The 10,139-nt window shown below is 42.5% G+C and overlaps 1 long non-coding RNA gene across 1 annotated transcript in view; it reads left to right on the top strand.

Annotated features, from left to right (window-relative positions):
* LOC118242836 (uncharacterized) overlaps window positions 1-10,139 on the top strand; it is a 56,694-nt gene that overhangs the window by 23,373 nt on the left and 23,182 nt on the right. The window lies entirely within an intron of this gene.

Raw genomic sequence — 10,139 nt, 5'->3', positions numbered from 1 at the left:
GTAAGTCCCTATATACACTTTTTGGGATTGGGCCCCACTCTTATATACTGCCATTGGACACATATATGCACAAAGGGATTGTGAGCTCATTTTGGATCCCAATACGCGGTAGGTTAAGTAAATGTCTGGACAATGTTTACTGCCCTTAACTGATTTGATTACCATGATCAATATACAGGTTTTTGGGACTCACTATGGGAGCTCTTGCGCTTTCTTACCCCTCACCCCTCCCAGACCCTACTTCCACATATAGATTGAACACCCTGAAACAGTCTGAGCAAAGAGAAACCTATAATCCCAAATCAAACATATTGAATGGTGTCATATATACTTGGAGTGGGATGGTCCGTTCATTGGTCCACTAGTGCCTGACCCCTAGATGTTAAGGAACAGGAAGTAGCTTTCCCTCACTTGTAGAGTCACATGATTTCACGGGGGGAGGGGGGGGGTGTAAGGGAGGCTCCAGAGACAACATATTAAAGTGCCAGATGCCTAGAGTTTATGTAACAGGAAGTAGTTTTCCCTAAGATGTGGAAACCCGGCCTTCCGATATGTTATGCGGGACACGCAGATGACAAAGTCTGGGCCCCTCCCTAAACACAGTTTGTAAACATCCCACTCCAAGTATATTCCCATTCAAATGTCATATACTTGTTTTGGACACCCTTTACAAAGGTCAGATTGACACAAAAATGATTTATGTTTGCAAGGGATAACCCATGAGACAGTGTGTGAAAGGTGCAGACCATAGTGTGTTGTTTTCTATTACAAAAGCCCAGAAGATTTCTCCCTATATCGTGTGCAGATTTGAAAGGACACAGAAACTCAGGAGCAGGCAGCAAACATTTTTCAAGAATAAATTTGTTGATTTCTTTTTCTTGGCTTGGGAAGGGGTATAGCAACCCGACCTTCTGATATATTACTCAGGGCACCCAGATGAGCCACCCTTTGACATGGCAAAGTCTGGGCACCTCCCTAAATAGTGTTTGTAAACATCCCACTCCAAGCATATTTCCATTCATATCTCATATACTTGTTTTGGACACCCTATAAAACAGTTCATTTTTGTTGTTTCTGATGAGCTACGGGGACACTGCTCCAATAGGTCATCCATGAGGCCTCATACATCCCACCTATGAAGTCTTGTGACCCTATATGGTCCTGTTCCTGAAATGATAACCCTAACCCTTGATGTGTATCTTTTAGGGCTCTAGTGGGATCCCAATCGAAATCTATTTTAATTGTCAAATATACTGCAAGTGGGATGGTGTCAAATTCCACTATATTTTAACAAGTCAAATATATTGCAAGTGGGATCCCAATCAAAATCTATTTTAGTTGTGTCAAATATACTGCATGTGGGATGTTCCAAGGTTTCCAAAATAGATTTGATCTCTGCATTTGTTGGAGATATGTTGAAACTAACACCGCCACTGCCTAAATCTGGGTCCCCCTTATTAAAGACCAGTAGTTTGGCCTTAAACAAAGACAGAAAACATATTATTGGTGAGATGAACTGATGGAAGACAGTTGATGCCCAACTTATTAAAGATCAGCAGTATGACCTTAGACAGAAATAGATTACTGGTGAGAAGAACTGATGGAAGACAATTGGTGCTCAAATTATTAAAGACCAGCATTAACCACAATATGACCTTAGACAGAAATAGATTACTGGTGAGATGAACTGATGGAAGACAGTTGGTGCCCAACTTATTAAAGATCAGCAGTAACCAGCAGTATGGCTTTAGACAAAGACAGAAATAGATTATTGGTGAGTCATAATAAATCAAATATATTGCAGATGGAATGAAAATCACAATTAAATTACATTTAATTGGTTTGTCAAATATATTGCGTCTGGGATGGTAAATATACCATATTTGGATGCTGTCAAATTCCAGTATATTTGAATTATGAAAAATATACTGCAAGTGGGATGGAAAATATACCATATGTGGGATGATGTCCGATTCAAGTATATTTGAATTATGACATATGGCATGGAAAATATACCATTCGTGGGATGGTGTCAAGAAAAGCTGTGAGGAGAGCCCTATTTGTTGTAAAAGTATTTATGTATGTGTGTTTTTACATGTAAACTTGTTCACTTGTGTGTTGTGTGTTTGAGCTTGTTCACTTCTGTTTTTATAAATTTTCTACATTTTAGATGTGCATTTGTATAGTATTGATAATATATGAATAAACTTTTCCAAATTTAGTAACAGTGAGTTGTTGCAGATGTCTATATATTCAGTGGAGAGTGGTGAGTCAAATATACTGTCCAATATATTGAATATGTATAAAATATTATATATATATATGACAAATTATATACATACATAAAAAATTATAAATATATAAACAAATGGGATGAAAATCCCAATTCAAATATGTCATGTAGTGTGTCAAATATATTGCTAATGGGATGAAAATCCCAATTCAAATATATATTATTTAGTGTGTCAAATATACTGCAAATGGGATGAAAATCCCAATTCAGGTATATGTCATGTAGCGTGTCAAATATATTGCAGATGCTAAAATAATTTATATTTGTGTGTGTTTTTTTTCCATTTAAACTTCATCCTTGGTGTGTGTGTGTGTTATATTAATAAATCTTTGAAATTTAGTGACAATGAGTTGTAGATTTCTATATATTCAATGTAGAGTGGTGATTCAAATATTTTGAATATATATAAAATTATCAATTGTATATATAAAATGACAAATTATATACATACATAATAAATTATAAATATATGTATTTCAGTGATGTCAAATATATTGCAAATGGGATGAAAATCCCAATACAAGTATGTCATTTAGTGTATCAAATATACTGCAAATGGGATGAAAATCCCAATTCAGTTATATGTCATTTAGTGTGTCAAATATACTGCAAATGGGATGCACTTTGACACTTCGTCTATGCCTTTAGTATGGGCTGTGCACTTACACACAGCTATAGCAGTTGGTAAGCTGATCGCATCGAGCAAGGCCGCAACAAGGTGATGGTGCTGAATATGTTGCCCTGAATTAGTGAGGAATTTCAGCTGTTTCCAAATCATGCCAAAATCATGCACTACCCCAAAGGCGTAGCAATAGTCTGTATAAATGGTGATGGTTTTATCTTTAGCAATTTTACAGGCCTCTGTTAGCGCGATCAGTTCAGCTGCCTGGGCTGAATAATGTGAGGGGAGTAGTTCTCCCTTAACAGTACTATGTGCAGTGACTACTGCATACCCGACCTGCAGCTTCCCTGTGTTCCCTGATTCAGGATTCTCGAGGGGCTCATCCTGGTCATGTGGCTCCCTGTCCTACGGTGTAGAAAGGAGGGATGATGGGTTCAGCGTTGTACACTGCTGAACCATTACATTAGGCATTTCCAGCAATGCGGTTTGATATTTTAGCCATCGCTGTGCAGTGAGGTGTGATGTCTTGTGGTTGTTAAGAAGTGCATGTACAGCATGTGGAACCAGCAGGGTTAGTGGGGTGTACCCCACGATGTCTCATGATGCAGCCAAGGCCTTTTCAGCCGCCGCCGCTGCCCTTAGGCATGGTGGCAGGCGTGCGGCCACCGGATCTAGTTTGCAGAAATAGTAAGCAACTGGCCTATTTCTGTCTCCATGCTTCTGCAGGAGAACTGACGCCATACACCCATTTCGTTCGTCAACTGTCTGGGTGAATGGCTTGTCTGGATTTTGTATACCTTTCTTTCCACACATGTAGCATCAGTCATCTCTTTTGCCATCGTCCTGCTCGTAGCCCTCTCTTCCTCTTCCTCTTCCATGGCCTCGTCCTTGACCACGGCCTCTGCCTCTTTGTCCTGCAACAGCTTGATACATTGTGAGGGCTGCTTGATGTGCCTCATTCTCTTTCCTTGTTTGTTTTTTCCCTGATACAGTTCTCAGCTGGCACTGCAGGGGCCGCTGTTACCGGCGGAATGCGAGGCATTAGTGGGCAGGAGACGGTATCAGGGTCAACCTTGGACACCTGCACAGACTGAAGCACCTGAAACTTGCGGTTAACATCCCCCTCCATCTTTTTTCTCTCGCTCTCTTTTGCCTCCCCCATCCAATTCTCCCATGCTCCCCAATCAACTGTAATCAGTTTTTTATTTTTTGCCTCCATCAGATTATACTGTATACGTCATAGTTTATTTATCCCCATAGAACCTCCCAGTGGAAATCCATCTTTAATCCATAATGTTATTTGAGCCATTACATCTGGCCCATATTTATTCTCCACGTCTGTACATAACTGCGAGTTCCATTTTCGAGGCAGTTGTTTCAGCTTTTTGTTTCTTACTTTTATTGTTACCCATCACTGCATCAGTAATAAAATCAAAATCAAGATATCAATAAAATGCGTTATTAACCCATTAGGGTTACAAAAATCTCTTTTTTTACACAATCAGAGGCATCAAACAATCAATTTCATATCAATATTGGAAAGTATTGGAGCTGTGCAATCCTACCAACTATGCCAAATTGTGGAGGAAAAATCAATAGGACTCAAGCCAGATGTGTATTGGTTATGACTCTTATGCATCGATGGAGAGAAGCCCCTGACTTCTCTCTTACATGAGTATATATCACCCTGCCACTTCCTGCTGTTTTCTCATGTGCTAATCTCATGAGTGCAGCCCAGGGGGGTTGCGAAACATCCCCGTGCTTCATTGCTGTTAGCTCTTCATTGCTGTTAGCTCTTGGTATTTTAAATCTGCTCGACAACAGCTAAGCAATAACTGTCATTCTTCTGCTTTTTCATCAGCTGCATCATCACTTCTCTATTCACTTCTTTATTCTCCCTTCCTTACAGACTGGTCAAAGAAAGGGGCAAGGGTCACATAAAGGTCACATATTTTCTGATTTCTTCTTTTAAGCAAGCATTTTTCCCTTACAGGGCACTATCTAGAGGAAAGCACAGAATATATATGTATCCTATATTTACTATCTAAATCTACAGGACGACGGGGAAAAGTGAGGCATGTTCTAAGGGTCTACGTAGAAAGGAAAGAGACAAGGTTAGTAAAGATTAGATGTTCTCTGCATGAACGAGCCACGAGCTGTTCCCGTGCCCACCATGAGCCACTCCTGTGCTTAAAGAGAGACAAGGAGAGAGAGATAGAGAAAGGGAGGGGTAAAGGAGACAAGAAGAGGGAGCGGATGACCTCGGGTGACCAGCTCGCGGTCAAGCCGCCATGTCATGGCTGATAGGCAGAGATCTTGCTCTGGGTGCCTGAAGACATAAAGGCTCCAGTATCTAACACTCCCCCCTTTGATTCCAAAGGACTCACATATCAGTATATAGACCTTTCTCATATGCAGGCACCAAAGCAACATTAGCATGATTAATCACAGAGGTAGAAATGTGAGTTATGAAAGAAGACAGCAGTAACAATAAGCAAGGTCCACAAACAAGAATCAACAAAATAATCAGGAGTACAGAAAAACATATGTTTATGAGCCTAGATCCCCAAGGGCCGACAAGGTCAGTTAACCAACTGAACCAAGAATCATGGGTGGTTGGAGGTTTAGCAATAGTGGTCTTCATGTGCAAGACAGTGGTACAGATCTTATCTACCTCATCATTGAGCAATGCCAGGGTGTTTTCAATCCATTAATTTTATTTAGGGCTGCAGTAGTTCCTCCTCCCAGGAACAAACTCCAACCCACGTTCGCTCCAGGGTTAGTCCATGGGTTGGCCAGTACATACCCACCATACCTATTAGGGGTGCCAGTAATTACAGACCTTTTAGCCCTGTTAGATGTCGACTGCGAACGTGTATATATGACCACAGATGGGATAGTTAATCCTGGGGTACAACATCCTTTCCAGGGAATTTGATGATGGATATGACTAACAATTAAAGTGGGTAGGATGGCATACTCCAGCCTACCCACATGATAGCTGCAGATGCTCCAGTGCCCAGGATTGCAGAGCAAAGAGACGGTGTGCCTGTTATATTATTTATTGTGCATCTGCCCAGTCCCGTGCCTAATGCCCATACCTCATTTTTACATAGTGTGTGGCCTAAAAAGGACCATCAGGTAAGCCTGCAGAACATAGACAGGTGGTACATGTCACAGGTAATACTGCTAGGGTCATGTTTCTGAATTTGGGGTAATACCGTTTACTAATGCCAATGTCGCAGTCTGTCCTGTGGTCCGGCCATGAACCACCATCAAAGGCCCATGCGGGGAGATTACCACTGGCAGCTACTGCCTTAGATACATTTAGTAAAAACTCTACTCCCATATTGATTTGACAGTCAGATGAATTATGATTAAGTGCTGTTGCCATAACATCATCTACCAGGACTGGTACCCAGGGTGTATGGAATGCTTGACACAGCAGACAGTCCCTCCCTGGCTCCACCTCTCCTGCTGCTACCAGGGAGACCACACAAGCTAATTTACCATTACACTGTTGTTAATGAATCTGAAAGCCCACTATCCCCCCTTTTGTACCTTTTGAGACTGAAAACAATGCCAATATTATCACACGAATGGGGCCCATTATTCCTATAGTAAGGTTTTGCATGCGCTTATCAGGAAAACAAGGAGAGAAAGGAGCAAAGAGTCTGCAAAAGGATGTTAATAGGCAGATAGGATATCTATCAAGTTATAATACCAATGCTAAAGTGTATTGACATACAGGGCCAAGGAGTACTTCATTGGTATGTGGTGCAGCCGAGGGGCAGTCCCTCAGCATGAAATCATATAACAAATTTCGGACTGTCTCGAGAGTGGCGTTTCACTCCACTTTCCTTCTCTACACTTTCCATCTCCTCTTTTGAATTTCATGCCATTACAGTGTGTTTCCCCACCAAACTTCTTATCATTGTCATCTACCACCCTGCAGGTTCCCTAGATCACTTCATTGATGAGCTCGACATCCTTCTGAGTCAATTCCCCATTGAAGGAAATCCAGTCATTCTCCTTGGTGACTTCAACCTTCCATCAGACAAGCTGCATTCCTCCTGCATCCTTCCACTGTTGACAGCATTTGACCTCACCCTCAACCACTCTCCTCCGACTCACAAAGCGGGCAATGTTCTGGACCTGATCTTTACCCATACCACCACAACATCAGACATCGCAGTTACCCCCCTCCAACTCTCAGACCATCACTTTCTATCTTTCTCTCTCCCTTCCTTCTCTTTCCATCCAGTCCTCTCCAAAATGTTCCTCCTCCCTCTGTCGCAATCTGCAGTTCATAACTCCCTCTTCCTTTACTTCTACTATTTTGTCCACCCTTCCTCACCCTGACTTTCTATCCTCTCTCTCTTTGGATACAGTTACAAATACTTTCATTTCCACACTCTCCTCATCAAGGAATTTTCTGTGCCCTCTCTCCTCTAGATGAAGGATTCGACCCTTTCTTTCACAGGAAGCTACCCTGTGCACAGGAAGCTTGTGCAGTCTCTTGTGATCTCAAAGCTAGACTACTGCAACTCGCTACTTTCTGGTCTTCCTCTAAGAGCCATCAAACCTCTACAACTTGTCCAAAATGCAGCAACACAACTGGTCTTCAATCTTTCGAAGTTCACATGTTACTCCATTGCTGCGCTCCCTTCATTGGCTTCCTGTAGCTGCACACATCAGATATAAAACCTTGATGCTTGCCTACAAAGCCAAAAATTGGACCAGCCCTTTCATACATGGGTCAATGGTCAAAGCCTGATCCGTACCTCGAGTACTTCAAACATCAAGTATGGCTCGGCTTGAAATACCTTGCTTCAGGTCTCATGGACGACAAGCATCGAGACTATTTTCTGTCCTGGCTCCAAGATGGCGGAATGAACTCCCACTTGCTGTCTGGACAGCAGAGTCCCTTGCAGTCTTCAAACACAGACTGAAGACCCATCTATTTGCAGAATGTATAAAGCATAACTGACATGGCTCCCATATTGACTGACTAATTTAATACTTATTGTAGGGTATTGTTTATGTTTTTTAACAAACTCTAGCCCTTATTGTTTATAGCACTTATCATTGTTTAAGATAGACCTTATGTATTTTGCACTTCTAGTTATCAGCATTCATCCCTGTATTCTACAGTATTCTAGTTCATTGGTATGTTTAATTCTAACCTACTATACTGTACTTGGATATATTCTATGAGTAAATGACAAAGCACTTTTGTAAGTCAGACAGAATAACCACAGGAAAATTCGGAGTCAGATGGGTTAAAACATGAGCCATCTACAAAAATGTGATAGCCACCTTTGAGCGGCATGCTAGACAGATCAGAGCGCATGTTTGAGGACTCAAGGATAGCCTCCATGCAGTGGTGGGGCACAGAGTCATCAGAATGATCTAGCGCTGTCAAAAGTGATCGCAACACATTAGTAGGTGAGCTCAGGGTTGTGTGTGATTTAATGGTTAAATTCTGAGTGGTGCAGAGGATGGCTTCATAGCCTGAACGCCGCTGTGTAGTCATGTGCTGTGTTTGAATGTTATTCATAATATTAATAACTTGATGTGAAGTGTGTAGAACCATAGGATGAGACAGTGACAATTTCTCTGGATCAGTGATCAGCAGGGCCGAGGCAGCCACAGCGTGTAAGCAGGCCGGCATGCCTTGAACTACCGAATCAAAAGTTTTGGAAAGGTAGGCCACAGGGCAATAACTGCCACTGTGCTCCTGGGGCAGGACACCTACGGCTGTGGAGCTGTTTTCAGAAATGGTAAAGGTGGAAGGGCAGATTATAATTCGGCAGGCCAAGCACAAGGCCAATTTCAGAGTCCTAAATGAGTGAAATATGGGCTCAGTGCAGTCTTTTCCAGTCTTTTCTACAGCCCTGCCTGAGGACTTTATCATGAAAGGAACAATCCGGCACTCATTGGTGACAATAGTTAACCAGACACAGGAAACTCAGCATGGCTTGTTTTGTGCTGGGCGGAGGGATGTTATATATGACTGCCTGACAGTCATCTGAGTGGACAGCAGGAGCCTCAGATACGTGACAGATGGCTTGCACCACTGGAGCTTAGATGGTGAAACCTTAAACCCAAATGATGGGCTAGATGTTCCAGTAGTGAGCCGGGCCCCATCACGCAGCGCTCCTGCATTGTTGATGACAAGAGGATGTCGTCTGCATAACTGATAACAACACAGTCCTCTGGAGGGACTCAAGATGCCAATGCATCTCTTACAACAGTAGAGAACACAGCCGGGGAGTCCAGGAAGCCCTGGGAGAGCTGGCACCATGTGTATTGCCTACCGACAACAGTGAAATAGTGATGGTGTGCAGTAATAGTTAGGAATGGTTAGAATGGCAGACACATCAGGCACCAACCGGGCTATAGGAACTACTATGTCATTAATGCGTCTGAGATCTTGAGTAAATCTCCATCCCTTACCACCTGGTTTATGCACCGGGCTTAAGGTGTATTGGAGGATGACACAGTGGGAATGATTACGCCTTGGGCGAGCAGTGAGTCAATGATAGGTGACAGACCTGTTTCTTTTTCAGGAGATAGCGGATACTGTTTACAGTAAACAGGGGTACTGTGCTTGAGTCAACACTTGTAGGGAGGACAATATAAATATAAATCCCACATCGTTAAATCTCACATCGTTATTATGGGTGGCCCACAGTGATTTAGGGATGTCTTCCAGCTCAGGAAGTATTGAGTGGTCTGCTGTGTTGCTAGGTTGGCCCAGCACGTCTGTAAACATAGAGATATTTGGTCCAGAATGGATCGTCATTTTGCCCTGCTCAAAAGAGAGAGAGAGATTGATTTTAAACATTAAATCGTGACCCAACAGGTTACATGGAGAACCAGGAATAACTACAAACCGATGCATCAAAAAAATTGAGGGGTCATCCGGACTTCTAACGGGCAGAGAGTGTGTTTTAGGACAGTCCACAGGGATCCCCGAAATTCCCACAGAACTAACCAGACACTGGACCAGTGTAACAGTGTGAGCTAAAGGATGAATAGGTGGCACCAGAGTCCACCAGAAATTAATAAGAACGATTATCGATCAGCAGATCAATAACAGGAAGCGAACAAAAATCATTAGCTAGGGTGACACTTAAATCTGCAAACTGGTTCGGATCAGTGTCCGTGAGGGTCCTGTCCTGTGGGCACTCCTATTGATTAGGTGCTGGTGCCGGTGGG

The sequence above is a fragment of the Electrophorus electricus genome, chromosome 3 (assembly GCF_041902795.1).
Source record: "Electrophorus electricus isolate QZ-2024a chromosome 3, ASM4190279v1, whole genome shotgun sequence".
Classification (NCBI taxonomy): domain Eukaryota; kingdom Metazoa; phylum Chordata; class Actinopteri; order Gymnotiformes; family Gymnotidae; genus Electrophorus; species Electrophorus electricus.
Note: the sequence above shows the minus strand (reverse complement) of the source record. Positions and strands in the feature narration are given on the sequence as shown.